The sequence below is a fragment of the Equus quagga genome, chromosome 1, assembly GCF_021613505.1.
Source record: "Equus quagga isolate Etosha38 chromosome 1, UCLA_HA_Equagga_1.0, whole genome shotgun sequence".
Classification (NCBI taxonomy): Eukaryota; Metazoa; Chordata; class Mammalia; order Perissodactyla; family Equidae; genus Equus; species Equus quagga.
The window spans coordinates 130,621,888-130,641,211 of NC_060267.1; the positions used below are offsets into that span (position 1 = coordinate 130,621,888).

At 41.4% G+C, this 19,324-nt stretch overlaps 1 protein-coding gene across 1 annotated transcript in view; it reads left to right on the forward strand.

Moving 5' to 3' along the window:
• ERC2 (ELKS/RAB6-interacting/CAST family member 2) overlaps nucleotides 1-19,324 on the forward strand; it is a 703,663-nt gene that overhangs the window by 1,261 nt on the left and 683,078 nt on the right. The window lies entirely within an intron of this gene.

Below are 19,324 nucleotides of genomic sequence, written 5' to 3' on the forward strand. Positions count from 1 at the left end.
CCTTCTTATTCTTCTTTGATCCATCTTCCATGTCATAGCAAGATTAGTTTCCTGAGTGTCTACCTGCAGTTATACCATTCCCCTGCTTTAAAGCCCTCAATAATTACTCATCGCCTCTAGAATGAAGTCTACCTCTTTGCCTGACCTATAGCACCTTCTGCGGGAAGGCCTGAGCCAGCCTTTCCAGCCTTGTGTCATACCACCTCCCTCCACATCTCCTGTGCTCCCTGCCACTTTATAATTCCTGCACAGACTCAGGGTTTCCCACCTCCAATCCTTTGCTTTTTCTGTTCCCTTTCACTAGCGGCTTCTCAGCACCCTCTCTCCCTACCTCTTCCCTTTCTGTCCCAGCCGGTCTCCATTTTCAAATCCTACCTATTCTGTGAGGCTCATTTTTATGCTGCTGTTTTCATAAGGGCTTTGGAGTCAGGCGTGCCTGGGTTTAAACCCCAGCTTCACCTCTTATTAGCAGTGAGGTAAGTGCTAAGAGATGGGGAGGAGAGGATGCTGTGCCATTTGGCTGAAAAAAAATTGCCAGATATCATTTAACTTTCTGTAGAAATTTGAGATAATTCTAACTTGGCTAAACCTAGTGATTCTCTGATAAATGGTCTTGATGTTGGCCTCATGAAGCTCTCTCTGCCTCTCTTGGGGTTATCTGCTGACCTTCCTATCTGTTTCCCTGGCTACCACCCCTTTGGAGTCCAAGCACCAGTAGGAGCATTTCTGATCTGAATGAGAAACTGCTCTTCGTTCTCCTTCTGTGTGTGGAGAGCAATCGCTTTATCCCTTTGATTATCTGACAGAGCCTTTGCTGATTTTCAGATGTGGAAATGTGATTTTTAGTTGGAACAGAAAGCTTTGTTCTTTGTTCCTAAGTCAAATTAGTGCTTTTCACTATCATTTCTGCTTTTTTCTGACTTTGCTGGTTCACGAAGTCCTTATTGAACCTGTTACTGCTATGTGCACTTCCCCAGTTCTGTACTGATTTTCTCCTTTTTCAGTTGTTTGGAAAATGGCTAAAGCAGTTTAGGAATGATGCAAGTAGTGACAAGAAGGCCATTCTTTAAACTGTCAGCTCCAAGATTACTTTTATTTTATGCTTCTATCACTAAATTTTTTCTGAGTACACACCCCCAATTATACATCTATATTTATTTAAAAATTACACCATTTGCTACTATGCTACATTCACAAACATTAAATACGGGAGAGGGCCGGCCTGGTGGCAGCAGCTGTTAAGTTCACAAGTTCTGCTTCTTGGCGGCCCAGGGTTCACTGGTTCGGATCTTGGTTGTGGATATGGCACCACTTGGCAAGCCATGCTGTGGTAGGCATCCAACATATAAAACAGAGGAAGATGGGCATGGATGTTAGCTCAGGGCCAGTCTTCCTCGGCAAAAAGAGGAGGATTGGTGGCAGATGTTAGCTCAGGGCTAATCTTCCTCAAAAAAAAAAAAAAAAAAGAATTAAATATGGGAGAGACAAAGTAAAATAAATAATATATTGAGGTAAATTTTAATGACAAACAAAACCTTTTTACTCTTGGTAAAAACAATTTAAACCCTTTGACTGTTTCGTAAGGGTTAGTTCAGTTTAAACTAGATAATATCTATAATTCCGCTTAACTGTCCCATGTTGCCTTAAGCCAGAAGCAAATAAATACTCGAGGGTGCTCCTGTTACCCCTTCCTTGTTCTGGAACCTACTGTGATCACAGGCTACCTTGGGTACTGGGGGTGACATATGACCCAATGAAAGCCTAGTATTAATCTATATATTAACTATAAGTAAAATGTCATTATTTTCTTTTTTAGGTTAAAAATATAAAAGGAGGAAGAAGCATGGAGACTTTGAAAAGTCAATTTATTTGCAATGTGAGATAGTATTACAAAGTAAAATTATAAAGATTGACAAAAAGCAAGTTATTTTCAAAAAATTGAAGCACCCTTCCCTCCACCCTTGGAAGTGTGTCAGGATCCCTTTTAGGGGTGAGCGCCTGTTGGTTGGGATAAGGTAGATCCTGCTGCAGTAATCAACAAACTTTAAATTTCAGTGGCTTAACACAGCAGAGATGTGTTTCTTGTTCACCTGAATTATGAAGTAGGTCAAGCGACTCTCCAGGGCAGCTCTCCTCCAGGCAGTGACTCAGGATCTGGGCTTTCTGCATTTTGGCACGTGGCTTCAAGAGCTGCTACTGCAGAGGAAGAGAGTGCCTGGAGATGGCACACTGGCTGCTCAGTTCCTTGGTCTGGAAGTGATACGAGCACCAGGGAGCGGGAAGTGTAGTCCTCTCTTCTTTCCAGGAAGGAGGGGAAAGTCAGATATGAGGGAGCACTAGAAATTTCTACCAGTGGGGTTTTTATGTTTCTCAAAAAGTGGAGCTAGATGAAATAAAGTTTGGGGAACAATCCAGACTTCTACTGTGGCTGGTGTTTCTATTATTACTGCTACTGCTACCAGTAGACATCTGTTGTGGGCTGGCTGTGTGCGAGGCATTGTGCTTAGTGCTTCGTGTACATTATCTTATCTAGTGTTTGCATCAGTCATCTGAGGTAGGTGCTAGACTTTTTCTCATTTTGCAGATGAAAAATAAATGTAGAGAGAATAAGTAGCTTGCCCAAGTTCACACAGCTGGTGAGTGACAGAGCTGGGCTTTAAGGCTTTGGTCTATCTCACGCCAACATCTAAGATCTTAACTTTATGTTCACTGCCTCCTTGTAGGATAACTGAGCTGTGAACAGAATCTTAGTATAACAGGAAGATTGTACTTCATATATGTTGGATAAAAAAGTGACTAGTTTTGATAGAATGATTAAGAATGTGATTTAGTTTAATCAGGATTTTCTGTCTTAATTAGGAATTTATTTTTTTCCCCAGGAATGGGTTTTGTGCTGCTTAGGGTTTCTACCATTTCTTATAATGTACTATAATTTCTTTTTAGAGGAAAAATTATGGAAACCTTTTCTGTATAGAAGAAAAGAATATAAAAGAGATAAGGGACACTTGACTGTGGTTTCTTACCCACAACAACTACTGCGTCTAGAATATAGTTCTACCAGGGGGTATGTGGAAAATTAGAATTTCACTAACCTAAATTCGGATGATCTAAAATAATTTGAATTATACTATGTGAATAGATACGGGAAGCAGGTCCATTATAGGGTGGAGGTGAGAAAGCTCAAGTGCTCTCATATATGAAATTGATAGTTCTGTGAATTTCATGCTCACTAGCACAGATCTTTCACCCTTATGTGCTGTGTTATAGTGGGCTCTCACTCATCAATTCCTTTGCAGTATATTTTGAAGTCCTAGTGGTTCTGTCCCAGGGAGCTAAAGCCAACTCCAGATCTAAGGGAGGATGTTGAACACCCTCCCTGTGTTACAGGAAGTGCAGGACTCTTTGGAACCTTGGAGCCAATGGGTAAGTGGTTGTGCCCAAATTTCTTGTGTGCAAAAGGTAGATACTCAGGTTCCTGGATGGATAGTCCACCCCAGATCTCCCAACTCCCACCCTCCATGTTCTCTCCAAGGCTCTACTTTTCAGCCACACAGATCTGCATGAATATAAAGAAATTTGAGACTGCTAAGAGTTACTGTCCTGACATTTGGAATCATTGACTTGTTTGTGTAAACTGGAGTGCATGGAGCAAAGTTATCCTTATGATACCACTTGTACTTTTTGCTTCATGATGTACTTTTTTGAAGGTGGTAGAGTATGATGGACACCTAAATCTTTGGAATGGCATGACCTATAGTCCATGCTCTCAATGGACATCTGCAGTACTGATTTGGGGAGAGGTGAGGAGAAAAGATTTAGAATGGATGTTTGGCTACCACTTGAGGGAGCCCCCTTATTAGTTTTAATGGCCTGTGGGGTTGGGGTGGATGTTGGGGGAGGGAGAATGCAGCTACAGGGAAGTAAGGTGACCCAATTGTCTCTAAAAGTTTATATGGTTGTCTTTTTTCTACAGCTCCATTCACCTACGTGATGGAGATCAGAGAGAGAAAACATGGTAGAGAATACATTTTTAGAAAGTTCATAATGACTTATGTCTTTCAGTGTGGTGCATGTAAGTTAGTGACTTTTCATATTCCTGGATATTTTTTGCAATTATTAACTTTCTAGTTTTTAGTGGATTATTTTTTTCCAAATTAGGTGACATAAAGCAATTTTTGCACATTTTTCTCAGTTGTGTGTGGCTAGCGAAAGATCTGCACGAATATAAATAGCATCACACACTGGGAGATTGTACTAAATCTAATATTTACCCATCTTGTGTGTGTGCAGAAGTGGGACAAGGTCATTGGGAAATGTAACCTAAGAAGTGTAAGTAAACCTGTCTGGAGAATGTTATGGCTTTTAAGCAATATGTGATCATTTCTATTTCTGGCTTAACACAATAGGAAATAATCTACTCTAAATCAATATTAATATGGGTTTTTGATGAATTTTTGAGCTAGTTTCAACATATGATTTATTGATTCTCATTTTGAGCCTGTAACTTGAAAAGGTCGAGATGGATCACATTTCCATGTTTATTATTATTTTTTCTTTTATTTGTATAACTGCAGGGCCATTTCAACAGGGGTCATTCAACTCTTTTCTAAAATGTTCATTTCATTGTGAGTGTCCAGATGTGGAGAGTTGTACCAATTAGAAGTGGGTGATAGAACTAATTCTGTCTCCTGTTGAGAAGATGATGAGGCAGCTGCATTGTGAAGGGTTGTTGCCAACAGTTCAATGCAGCTGCAATCACCTTGAATACTGAGTGTTTGTGAAGTCAAGGGCTGCAGCCCTGGAGTGTTGGGTCCATCAGGTTTGTGAGTGGGACTTAAATCTATTCACTACTCAGATAGGCCTGGATAAGACAAATGACTTCTTTCAGGCTCCATTCCTTCTACTACCCTAAGTCTAAGATCCATGGATCCCTCCAAGCCAGTTTTCCAATGTGTATTCAGGGAAATGACACTTTCCACAGGGGATTATCTGGTCAAATAAACTTGAGACACAACATACTAGATACACCTATCCTAGAAATTCATAATGCGTATGTTATGGGTTGAATTGTGCCCCCCCCAAAGATATGTTTGAATCTTAACCCCCAATATCTCAGAATGTGACTGTATTTGGAGACAGGGTTTTTACAGAGGTAAGCAAGATAAAATGAGGTCATTAGAGTGGGCCCTAATCCAACATGACTGGTGTCCTTAGTAAAAGGGGAAATTTGGACAGACACATAGACATGCACAGAGGAAAGACCATGTGAAGAGATGGTGAAGACGGCCATCTACGAGCCAAGGAGAGAGGCCTGGAACAGATCCTTCCCTCACAGACTTCAGAAGGAAGCAACCCTGCCAACACCTTGATCTCAAACTTCTATCCTACAGAACTGTGAGACAATAAATTTTTGTTGTTTAAACCACCCAGTTTGTGATACTTTGTTATGGCGGCCATAGCAAACTAATACGACACATTAGCATGTGAAATGCTCTATCTCTTGCAGTTAAAAAATATTTATTAAATTTGCATAATCCAGCAATTTCCCAAACTTACTTGACTATGAAACTTTATCTTAAACTGAGCAACTATGTATTAGGCAGCTATTGCTGCAGTAATACTGTGTAACAAGCCATCCCCAATCTTACTGGCTTAAAAAGACAAGTATTTACCTCTCCCTCACATATCTGCAAGTTGGCTGCAACTTAGTTAGGTTCTAGGCTGAAAGTTGTGTTAGGTGTGTTCCATATTTCTCCACATTCTTCTTGGAACGGTAGCTCTTCAGGGCTTCGTCTGCTCTTGGTGGATCACAGATACCAAATGTGTCCACCACACCACACAAACACATTTAAAGCCTCTGTTTCCATCATGTTCACTAATGCTCTATTCCCTAAAGCATGTTACATGGTCAAGCCCAAAGTTAGTAGGGTCAGGGAAATCTACTCTCTGCCAAAGCAGAGGGAGTAGAGTGAATATGTATATATTCTAAAACAATCCCATCTGTTATAAACTATAAATATTCCTAGAACTAAGGGTATAAAGGCCATACTTTGGGCAAGGCTGCTTCAGGAGCAGCTCTGGAAGCAAGACATTAAAGTTTGAGACCTGTGAAGGTGGATGAGCACCTTCACTGTGGTCAAAGGTTCCTTCAGTGGCTGGGCCTTCTAGAGTGTCCTAATGATGCCTGGTTAATGGCTCACCTTCAGGCTCCTTCTCTTTTTATTTATTTATTCATTCATTTATTTAAAATAGCCCTGTTTTTTTTTTTTTAAGATTTATTTTTTTCCTTTTTCTCCCCAAAGTCCCCTGGTACATAGTTGTATATTCTTCATTGTGGGTCCTTCTAGTTGTGGCATGTGGGACACTGCTTCAGCATGGTTTGATAAGCAGTGCCATGTCTGCGCCCAGGATTCGAACCAACGAAACAATGGGCCGCCTGCAGCGGAGTGTGCGAACTTAACCACTCAGCCACGGGGCCAGCCCCTTCAGGGTCCTTCTCTTCCACAAGTATCTGGCCAATGAAACCCAAGTGGAAATCTGGGAGATTCTGGGAAAGCTTTTAATTTCCTGATAAAAGCAATAAATGTCACCAGCAATGCTCCTTCCCCTTTCTTCCTGTCTTGAGTGTTGATCTGTTGCCTGGAGCTATGTTAGCCATATAGTAACCATGAAAGAAAGGCCAATACAGGCACAGAGACATATGTCCTGCCATCTCTGAGCAGTTGTCTAGCACCAGCAATGGCCTTCCTCCAGACTTCTAGTCATGTGAGGAAATAAACCCTTGGTTGTTTAAGTCACTGTTGGTTGCGTATTCTATTACTTGCAGCTGAATCCTTCCTAACAGATAAAACATAGAAAATGATTAATTGATTACAATCATTCATAATAATTACAAGTCATGATAACCATAAAAATAGGAGCATTTCAGTGAGGTGAAATGAGATCTTAAAGGACTTTACACATTATAATGAAGAAACCTATTTACTAATTGAATTGGGCAATACTTCAAAGTAGTGACACAAATGCTACTCAACTCTGTAAGCAAAAAACGGGGAATTTATTAGTTCCTGTAATGAAATTGAGAAAGGCTCATGTGTGGAGCTTGGAGTTGACTGGATCCAGGGCCTCAAACTGTAGCAGGACTCTGTCTTTCCTCATTGCTTCATCTCTGCTTCTTGATATCTGCCTCTATCTATGTGTAAGCCTCATTTTTCTTTCATGTGGTGGGCAGTCTTGACTGTCAGTACCCCAGGGTCACAACTGAAGGGTTAAGATGCCCTTATGTCTTCACTTCCCATTTGGAAAATTTGTGGAAGGACCCTGTCCTGCCTTGGTTATCTCCTGCCTCCAGGACTTGGTGAGAGTATGTGGCAGGGGGGCGGGGGACAGGTATGTATGTGAGAAGGGGTTATTGTGACCGGTGACCTATTAGAACTGCAGGTATTGGGAGAGGAACAGTTCTCTAAAGGAACTGAGATGAAGGGTGACGGGATGCTCCAGGACAAAAACAGATGTCCCCTGCACTGACTCGAGTTGTCCTTGATCACTCTCTTTCTCCAAATGTTTTAAGGGCTTATAAGTCATATCAAGAGACCTGAGAAATTAAGAAGTCAATCATATGTCATATCTGTGTATAAGTTTTTTCATTTTAGCTCTGAGTTGAAGTGTGAGTGTCTGTGTGTGTTTTCCCCAATGTTACATGGGCACATGGATTTAGAACTGGATAATATAAACTGGTTTAGCGCCACGACCTAACTTGGGATGCTGAATCTTAGAGGGAGAAAAAAAGAAAAGTCTATCTTCCTCATCTTGAAATAGTCTTCCTCAGTTCTTTAGAGAACTGTAGCTTTTGTCTGCCTTTCTAAAAACGTGGAAAAACTTTGGTCCACACTTGGGCAATAACCTACTCAGACTGAAACTACAGTTTTAAATGCCTTTCATGGGTAGGTGAAAACTTCCTTTGGTTCTGAAGATAGATGAGATGGCATGGGGCCAACAGTTGATTTCTTTGTTTGCTATAATGTAGGAGAATGATTTGAAGTGAACTATACATCTTTGTCACAGATGTCAGCTGGTTTTTGCTTCAGTAATCTCTTGCAGTCAGCCCTAGGATCAGCCATGTGCACTGCATTAGTAGCCTTACAGATTTTTTATTCTCAGGTTTTCTTATGAAAGACTTGGCTAATGGGAGGAAAATAAACATTCTTGTGTGCTGGACCTTGGGAGAGCTAAATGACTTCCATCTTCCATTTACTCTTTGGATCACTTTATTTTGGCGATGTGATAGCAACGGCACACAATCAACCAAAGAAAACATTTTGAAATATTTCAGTGAATGGGTTATTTTAGTCTCACTTGTGCCAAAGGCACTTATTGAAACCAAGCTTCAGGAGGGGAAAGCAGAGGGAGCGGTCACCCTTAAAACATTCACTGCCCAATAAAATTCCCTATAGACAACATCCTCAGAGGATTTTAAGAAGCAAGCCTATGTTGACAGGAGAAAAAGTAACAGTGATTTTATCGGCCAAAGCAGATGGGGTGGGTTCTGAACCTGGCCTCTTCTGGCCAGAGTGCAATTTCAGTTTCTATAATTAGTTGCAGGTGGAGCTCTTTTGTTGTTGTTTTGGAGTCTGCTGACATCTTTGTGTAAATTCCCACCACCCCCAGTTGGCATTTGGACTCAATAAGTGGTTCAGCTTTGCAGGAATATAGAAAATTGTAAATCTATTTCACACGCACACATAGATAAAGTTGCTCTAAAGGTCAGATTCTGAAAGCTGTGGAAAGCATTTTCAAAAGTTTGGGAAGTAGGTTTTAGGCAGAGGGTGGGCAAGCAGCCAAGAGCTAGGGCAGCCTGACAAACAGAATCCTGGCACGTGCAATTTCTTCTCTGTTTCTCTGTGAAGCCACCATTTGATAGTATCTTAGAAGTGATATGCAGCCATTTTGTTTTTTCAGTAGGAACATTCTGGAGAGAAGGAAAGACTGAGGCAGCTAGTTCCCATCTTATAATCCTGTGCCTGGGCTTGTACTGTCTGGTTTGACTATATATGTTGATCAAGTTAACTTAGTGGCTCTCATCTGTGAGCACTTTTGCCTCCCAGGGGATATTTGGCAATATCTGGAGACATTTTTGGTTGTTGCAACTTGGTGTGGTATGCTACTGGCATCTACTGGGTAGAAACCAGGGCTGCTGCTAAACATCCTACAGTGAATAGGACAGCTCCCCACATTATCTGGCCAAGAATATCAATAGGTATAAGGTTGAGAAAACCTGGGTTAATTGGACGATTACTATATCTTGACTTTTCTTTACACTTTGCACTCAGTTCTTTCACTTTGTGATGATCAAAGTGTATGTATTTATGTAAAAATAATATAAAAGGTAAAACCTGATGCATCATTGTGTGGGAAAGAATTGTGAATGATATCTCTTTTTTCAAAATCTTGACCTGGGCTAGTAACCATGAGTCCTGAAATATTTTGAATTCTTTTAGAAGGAGACATTTGGTAAATAGAGATCAATCTTATAAGGACATGGACAAGCCTTTAAAGAAATGAAACCTATTTGTTAAACTGTCATTTATTTATATTTTCACTAACTTTTTTGGTGTTTTTTGTCCATGTCTCACATTGATCTTGCAAGGGAGGGAGAATAAGCATTTTTGAGCTCCTACTACGTACCAGTAACTTACTAGTTACTTTCCATGTGTATGAGCTCAACAGCCCTGCAAGACCTGTGGCATCTCCATTTTATAGATGAGAAACAAGGCACAGAGAGATTAAGTGGCCTGCCTGAGGTCTCACCATTAAGTAGAGCTGGGATTTGAATCTCAGATATGCTTAGCTCCAAAATTGTTTTCTTTCTACTGTCTTGAAGGGGAAAACAACAGATTTGCTTGAAAACCAGGGAATTTTGTGCTGAAATGGAAGCCCTGATAGAGTGGAAGCAGCAGTGTGCTGCCTGACAGTGTCTTTAAGATGCTGTCAAAGGGGTATACAGAAAGGATGGAATGCAAGAATGAGGAAGGGATTGCATTGTTGGGAGCAACAGAGGAGAGAGGGCAAGCAGGAAGGAACAAATGCATTCTTGTCAAGTAAATGAGCATAAGAGAATGCCAAAGGAACACGCCTATCCTGGAAACCCATCCAGAAGGATAGGAGGAAGTAACTCCAGAACTGGCTGGAAAATAAAACCACAGCAGAGGAATGAGAGAGATTCTCTCTTAGGATGCTCATTAAAGGCTTGGCATGTCCTTTCAGGTGGTAATGACTTTGACAAATTCACTAGAAGCAGAACTTCAGGGATGGGGAAGCTCTTTATTATGGATTATTGGACTCCCATGAGGATGGTCTCATTAATCCAGTTACACTTCTATGTGAACTCGCCTCCATTTACAGGAACTTTAGGGTACATGGACAGCCTCCTGGCCTGGGAGTCTCTCAACTGGCACCTCTCAGCTTCCTCTTCAGGTGGTTTGTGACCCTGGGATGGTCACACCTGTTCAGGATTTGTCTTTTGGATTGTTCCAAATCTTGTGTCTCAAAGTCAGATCTTCCCCTCTTGAATCCCAGCATTCCTGATTTTCACCTCTCCCAGAAACTTTTCCCTATGAAACCTCTTCTTTGTCCTCTTTGAGAATCCAGCTTATTTATTTACTAATTCATTCAGTCACTTCTTGTTTAAGGGAGAATATAGTTGTAGGTAGCAGAAACCCATTTAAATATGTTGAAGGAAAAAAAAAAAGAGAGACTTATTAGAAACATATAAGAGTTCCTTCCAGACCCCAAGGGTAGGTAGGGAAGGCAGGTGTCTGGGGGGCTGGAATCAAGTTGGTTAGAAAATTATCAGGAATAAGGACATAGTCAGTTTCTCACTCTCTCTCTTATTTTCTCTCTTGATATGTGTTTTATATTCTACTTATGAAAGACTGGCCACTCAAGGAAAGAATATGTGTCTTCTACATTCAGGTGCTCAATAGAGACTCCCTAGAGTTGCTCTGTTTCAATTTCTAATTCAGAGAACCAAGAATCTGATTGGCCAGCTTGCATCCAGAGTCTGTTCTAGGTCCAGTTAGCTGTGGCCAAGGGAGTCATGAGATGCACGCCTCCTCAGCAGAGCTATAGTGGGTCTCTCTGAGAAAGGAGCATGATGGGGAGATTCTCTAACAAGTGAGCATGTGGGTAAGGGGATAAGGAGGAACGAATAGCCTTGCTGGGAAATATGTTTGTGTGACACATAATTAGGAGCTTGCTTTATTTCAGTTATTAGGAAGACCAATATTAATGAAAGAAAGTTACTTACTGTCACCTCTGTCTGTAACCAGTTATTTCAATAGCAACTTCAGTAGCCTTCTAGAATCTCTCTCCTTTTTTCCCCTAAAGATTGGCACCTGAGCTAAGAACTGTTGCCAATCTTTTTTTTCCTTCTCCCCAAAGCCCTCCAGTATATAGTTGTATATTCTAGTTGTGAGTGCCTCTGATTGTGCTATGTGGGACGCCACCTCATTGTGGCCTAACGAGCAGTGCTATGTCTGTGCCCAGGATCCAAACTGGTGAAACCCTGGGCCGCTGAAGTGGAGCGTGCAAACTTAACCACTTGGCCACTGGGCCAGCCCCCTGGAATCTCTTGACATTCACACCCACCTCATCAATCTCTACCTCTGATTGTGCTCACTGGAGAAATTCTGGAAGTGGTATTGACTGACACCAGGATCGATTTATGCTGTCTTAACTTAGTGGACCCCATAGCTCCTTTATATTATGTTAGATTGCATCCTCTATGGAACTTTAAAAAATTCTCCCCCTTTTGTAAACTCCCTTAGTCTCATTGTAGGCTTGGATTTCCAAAGCGGATAGGGTTATGGTGCTAGTTAGGATTTGCAACTTTTAGAACTAGGTTTGTTTCTGACATATCCGTGTAAAATATTATAAAAGTTCCCAAAGAATCCTGAAACCAGTAGAAATAAGTGAATATATGAGATGGAAAGTTGGACAGTGCACATGATGACTAAATTTAGAAATTGCTCAAATTTAGAAATGTAGCAAATAAATAAGATTTGCCCTTTCAAATTTTTAAAACTTCTGTCTGTGGTTTTTAACTTTGGGGAGTCATGTACTCTTTGAGAAGCCAGTGAAAACTGTAATTTTCCCTAGAAAAATGTGCATAACCTGAATTGTACACAACGTTTCACTTCCTTATCCCTGCTCTGAACCCCAAGGGCATCTAAGAATATTTAGGTAAAACCTCTGTCTAGATATTGCCATTTAATATTAAATATTGCACGTGTATTAGGAGTAAGTAGTTTTTAGTATTAGTAGTTAATGAAATGAATGAGCTCTTGGTAATGTGAGACATGTATTTAACTCCCTGCTATTCAATTTGTGCGGAAAAGGGGGACATGTGCCAAGATTTTGGTGATAGTTAAAAGAGTGTGTACACTGGTAGGGTGGAAACTTATAGATGCACTGTACCACATTCACTAAACATATTCAGGTACAATATACTACAGGTGGTAGATTTTAGTCTGCCCTCAGGAATAAGTTATTTTGAGAGTTCGCATAGTGTTGGGTGTCATAGTAAAGTACATGTTTAAATATTTCATTAAGGACTTTTAGTTCATTATATTTGTCTTGGGGTACCAAAATTCCCAGTTCACCTCTGATAATTCTATTTCACTTCTTTGTAATTGCAAGTAGTATCTAACATTGCAAATTAAATTATGCTGTAGGCATTTATGATAGAGCAAGGAACAAAAGATTTTGGGAGTTATCAAGTAAGGGTTAATTGGGTACCTACTGTGTTCTTATTTATATTCTAAGGGCTGAAGAAGACTCTAGAGAAATGTAAGACACCCTTTCTGGTCCCCTTACCGTCTCATGAAAATTATTAGAGACACCCCCCCCCCCCCGCCTTTTTGTTCTATGTAGAACGTGAATAAGGAACACAGTAGTGAAAGACCTTGTTTTTGATGGAAAGTTGACTCTACCTCGGAACTTTACTTGACGTGAGGTTTGAGCATGAGTAAACATCCAAATAACAGATGATGATATAACCATGAGGGAAGCCGGCCTGAGGACAAGCTTCTTGCCCAATTTATTTAACTTTCCGAGAAGAGCCCTTGATGTGAGCATTCTCTCTCTTCTGTAGAAGCCTAGTCAGAGTCCAGGAGAGTGGGCACAGCATCCTCCCAATCCCCAGCCAGGGTAGGGCTTCTAGAAGGAGTTGGGGAAGGGGAGCTGGGGAAGGTCTGGCTCCTGCCTTTCTTAGGCAAGCATGTGAGTCTGTGAATCATTTTCCCATTTAGCACACCCACCTGACTACAGTATGTTCCCTTGATAAGAATAAAAATGATCAGTATAGCTCGTCAAGCACTTCCTACGTGTAGCCTAAATGAAATAATGATATTTCAAACACTGAAGGGCTCACATATGGTATCTCATTTAATCCACATGATGACCCTGTGAAGTAAGTATTGTTAGTAATATCACTGTTTTATATGAGAGCAAGGCAAGGCTAGAGGGGAGATCACTTGTTCAGTGTTACAGTTAGCAAGTGGCACAACTGGGGTTGATCCCAGGCAGACTAACTCCAAAGTTGGTCTCCAAAGTCAAGGCTGACTGTAGTATGGAGTTGCCAGTCCTGTGTATACAAGATGATCTTAGGACAGGCATGGACTCTGCATTAAACAACTTGGAAATCCATGTGGAGAAAATCATTGCCTTTCCAAATCTCATTTAGGACTTCTGATTAACTTCAATGAGAAAGTCTCAACTTGGTGACAGTCTTGATCACCTCCTTCACACCTATTAGGTGTTTCCTAGCTTTACTGTAGGATGTGTAGTGACATCCCTACATAATGCTTATATTGTAATTCCGGCAGCCCTAGTTTTCCCTTTTGCATCTGATATGCTGGCCATTCAGAGTCTCTGTGAGCAGATCGGCAACGTGGCATTAGTGGGACCTGCTTTCTTGGTTCTTGCTTGATTGTTTTTGACAATGAGTGAGAACACCAGCTTTGGAGATGGATTGCCTGGGTTCCATTTCTGGCTGTGGGACTTCAGGCAACTTACTTCATGTCTCTGAACCTATTTTCTTACTTGTAAAGTAGGTGTAATAATAGTATCTGCTTTATGGGTAAATTTACCCTATAGTAGGGATAAATTTAACAGGCTTTAAATTTAATTAGATTAAATGAGTGAGTTCGTGTAAAAGTATTTAGCACCATGCCAATATGAGTAAACATCCAAATAATTGATGATAACCATGAGGGAAACCAGTCTGAGGACAGAGGCAACACATGAGGGAGTAGAGAGCTGGGAGAATGGCAGAAAAATGGAACCAGAGCCATAGCTGAAGATTGTCCCACCTCTGCATTTTTTACAATTTGTATAAGCCAATTTGAGGTGAGGTTTTGTTACTAATAGCCCAATGCATCTTGACTGATGAATATTCAGGTCTCTCTGTTTAGAAGCTTTGTGGTTACAAAAATGAGGAAGTCCCATCTCCTGCCATGAGAATCTAGTCTAGCAGGGAAAATGCTGTACCTGTAAAGACCTGCAGAAGAAAGACCCATGAAAAAGGGGAAAGAAGTTTTACCCAAAATCAAAAGATGTAATTAAAATGCTTTAGGAGCCCAGAGAAGGAAGAGATGAGGGAAGACTTCATATAGGGAAGGTGGTATTGGAGACAGTTTCTGAGAATGGACTAGCATTCAAAAGTGTGGAAGGTAGGAGCAGGGGCGGGTGGTGGAGAGTCCAGGTTCTCAATGGAGGGAATGTCTAAAAGAAATTAGATGCCTGAAGACTTATTTCAGAAAGCATAGGGAGGAAGCCAGGGCAAAATTAGTGGTCCACATATTGCACTTATGTTTAAAGAGTAGAAAGAGAAACTGGCCCAAGGTGGTGCCTTTTCTTAGAGGCCATTTTTTTGGTTTGGTTTGGTTTCCCCCGAATCAAGATAAGTTAGTATGGTGCTTAATATTATAGGGAGGCACATGCTGGGACAAACTATATTTTGCTTCTGTGCTTTTTCCTATGTGTTCCTGGCTCTATGAACTCCTCTGGGACTGCCATGGTACAACAGAAGGATGAGTTTCAAAGCTCCTCTGTCAGCATGCTGATGGTCAAAAGGGAAAGGTGATTATGGGCCCAACAGAAGCTCTGGGTCTGTTGAGTTGAGAACAGCCTAGGTTCCTTTGGCTTAATTTTTTGATGTGTCTTTTCTGTTATTAATGTGTGTGCATGCTGGGGTTGAGGAGGGGGGAGAAATGTCTCCAAAACGTCATTGTTTGATACACAAGCATTGTAATATGCCAAGGAAGTGCCATGTTACAATCTTGGGACCAGTTTTTTCTTATTGTCCTGTTGTCCTTTCTCCTTTACAAAGTGAGTGGAATTAGAATATCCTGCTCTTGAAACAAGTTCAGACGAGCTTCTTAGGGGTGGCTAGGAGAGATTTCTTGACCAAGGTTATTGACTCCCTTAGCTGAATTCAAGCCAGTTCGTGTTGATTTGCAGATGACTGTCCTGGACAATTTGGGCCATAGCCAGACTGAATGGCTGAAATGGATCAATTCAACAAATATGGAACTTTCACCATGTGCTGGGCTAAGTACCGAGAGTATAGTAATAGACGAAAATTCCTGCCTCTGTGGAGCTTCCATTCTATTGGGAGAAACAAAAGGAGTCGAAGGATTTAGGCTTAAGCCACTGGGGAAGATTCAAGGTCGGGGGAGATCAGGAGTTTGGTTCTTTGATCATGTTCTGTTCTAAAACCTCATTCATCTAAGTGGTGATACTGAGTAGGGATGTGGGGTTGGTGGAATTGGTTTTCTCATTGCCTCTCATGGGTACCACTCTGGAGATGGTCCGAGAATATTGGGCTGCAGTGGGCTGGAAGTGGTAGTGCTGATTTCTATACTCTTCCTGCAAGGAGTTTAGCTTCGAAGAGTGGTGACTGGAGGAGATGCAGAGTTTGGGGACTATCCCTCCACCAATGTGTGACATACTTTACCATTTTTTAACTTGTAAGGGATGGGATGGTAGAGAGAGGGGTTCTTGGTGGAACAAAGTCTGAAAGAGGAGTGAGAAGATGAGATCAGCCTTGGGGAGGGGGTGAGGTTTCTCTTCCTCAAACCCAGGGACGAGGTGGTCAGGAAAGGTCGATAACGAGATTTTAGTAGGTGTGGAATCAAAGAAGTAACTTTTAAACTAAGGAGACTGCTTGGTTTAGCAAAAAGAGAAAGCCCCAGACTAGAAATTAATTTAGATTTGACTTTGATGCCAAATAGGATGTGATGTTGGCCAAATCACCTTCTCTCCCTGGGCCTCAGTTTCCCCTGCTGCCTCACTGTACTGAATAAAATTGTCTCATAAGCTCATGTTGGCTGAAACACACTACAACTCTAAGCTACTCAAAAATCTACAAGGAAATTAAGAGTGCCCTGGTGAAAAAGACAGTGCTGTTTATGACCCATGAGTGTGATTTGATGGGGGCGTGGGGCTAAGACAAGGCAGGTATGGTTGAAGGAGGCAAAGGCAGACGTGTGAACGGTCCAGCTTGATGTGTTAGTGGTTTATTCAGGTGCTGCTGATGGGGTGATTTGCTTGCTGTGGGATGACACAGTGAGTCCATTACTGTGCTTGGTGAAGACTTGGTGAAGGAGCCATCAGCGTTTCCCAGGAGAAATTTTAATTTCTAAAAGTAAAGGCTAATTTCACTTTCTCTGTTGATGGCATTTCTCAGCTATACTAATTACCTACCTGATAGAAACACTGCAGAAATATACCCCATGCTCCCAAGAGTGTAGAGGGGGAAAGAGGTTGTTCTTAAACAATCCGAGAAGACATTTTACCTGTGGATTACAAAGCTACAGTGTTTCTTTAGTCATGGCTTTCCTAGTGAAAGATGCTCTGGCTTAAGTAGAATTTCTGTGTTTGCTTTACTTTTAGCTTTCAGACTATGTGATCTAGTCCCTATTCAAAATCAATTGCAAATACAATTATTTTAGGAAGTAAAATGATAGTTATGGATTGAATATTGTGTCTCAGTTTTTTCCAAAGATATTTTGTAAATTTTGGAATTATATTTGCTTTCTCCCTTAGTTCCTTAAAAAGTATCTGACTGTCCATCCATCCATCCATCCATCCATCCACTTATTAAAATAATATTCCCTGAATATAGCAGTTGTTTAGTAAATAGCTATTGAATAAAACGCACAAGTATCTACAGAGCCAATGTCTTGGGCTTTGTGAAGCCAGGAGGGCTGAATCTAATTCTTGCTCTGCCAAAAGTTGGCTGCGTGACCTTGGGAATTAGTTGCCAACATTGAAAAATAGGGCGACTTAATGTAAAAACCTGGATTTCTGAATTTTCTTAACACTGGGAAGATCTGGTAGCCTTGAACCCAGTGAGCTGGAGCTAAGCAGTTGTTGCTTGCCTTAGGGGGGATGTTGTTTCTCTGGGCTGCTCCAGTCCACCCCTTGGTTGACAGATGTACATTCTTAGTTTAAAGGTGAAATGAAGAACATTTTGTGGAGGGAGGGGGAATTGGAGGAAGGTGGTCAAAAGGTACAAACTTCTAGTTATAAGATAAATATTAGGGATGTAATGTATAACATGGTGACTATAGTTGACACTGCTGTATGGTATATAGGAAAGTTTTCAAGAGAGTAGATCTTAACAATTCTCATCATAAGGAGAAATTGTTTTTTCTTTTCTTTTTATTATATCTATATGAGATGATGGATGTTAACTAAACCTATTGTGATAACCACTTCACAATATATGTAAAGCAAACCACCAGGCTGCATACCTTAAACTTCAAAAAAAGGGAACATTTTCAAATTCAAGATGTTAGTAAAATATGAGCATCTTTTGGTCTCAGAGTCTTGGGTGAAAATCCTGACTCTACTTGTGGGAGAGGGTGGTGGTGTCCTCTTAATAATTCTCTTGGCCGCAAGGAATGTAGGAGCCACCCACATGGGACTGGAAAATGGGAAAGAACCTCCTTGTGGATATTTGGAGGAGGAGAAATGGGTACAGTGTATCAGGCATTGTTTAATTCTTCAAAGTCAAAGACAATTGACATAATTATGGGTGACGGTGGAAGTTTGGTGCCTGGCCAGGAGTAAAATGGATCATGTTTCCCAAATAAGTGGAACAAAAGGGAAGAGAGAACTATTAAAAATTCACCGCAGATTAAGGTGCCACCCCGTTATGCTAAGAAGGCAGATGCTGAGGCCCTTTTAGGGAATGTGCTTTGCAGGAGAGGAGCTGCCTTTGCTTTTCTGATGACTTGGATTTCTACAGCTGCTCATGGTTCTTGAACTTCCTGGAAAAAGTACAGGCAGATAGAATTGTGATGAAATCAGCATCCCAGCCCTGCCATCCGAAGGACACTGTTACTTCCAGTGGTATTTAGCTTAATTCCAGCAGCTGACTTGGATTTTATATTGGAATAGATGTGACAAGGGGTGTGGTGTGTATGTGTGTGTGCATATATATGTGGGTATATGTGTGTGTGTATAGCCTCAGAGTTATAATTCGAGCAGGATAACCATTACAACAGACTGATGGTTATTTGGTTTGGGGGAGAAATAGCTTTAACTTCCTCAAATGTTTCATTTTCTTGGTATTCTTCAAGTCTGCATTATCATTCAGATGACTAATAGGAAGTTCAGTACATCTGAGGACACTTTATAGTGAGCACTATTCTTAGAAAAAACATAGCTTATTGTACATACTTTCCATCAGAAAGTAGTATGAATTTATTAGGAGTCTGGGTGGGGTTTTGGTGTCTGAATGCTACTGCTCATTCCACCTCTCCCCAGGGTCTGACTGAGGGTGCTATATATCTGAAGTTTAGCAGTCAGAAGGGAAACAGAGCATGGCTGTATCAGTCCCTGAGCATGGGCTCGCTTTCCCGCCATGCAGGGAGTTTTTGATTTGGTGAGAGAGCTTGCTACTCTTTCCTCCCCAGGCCCCAGGCTGACCACACCTGCTGCATGCTGACCCCGTGTAGCCACCATGCTCAAGGGGAAATCAGGGTTAGCAAGAGGAGGAGGCTCTGGTGTGCTTGCCACGTGAATTCCCAGAAGTGACAGAGGAAAGGAGGGTGGGCACAGCCCTGTCCTGCGAGGCAGGGAAAGGCCTACCTTACTGAGCCCCGTGGCTGGAAAGCTGGGCAGATGGCAGAGCTGCCTGAAAAAGCAGTGTTTCCAGGAGTGGTCACCACAGGAAAGCAGGAGGAAGTTGGGAGGCTCGGGGCCAGTGGCCCTACTGGGGCCTCACAAGTGGGAGGGAGGATGTGGGGCAAGACTG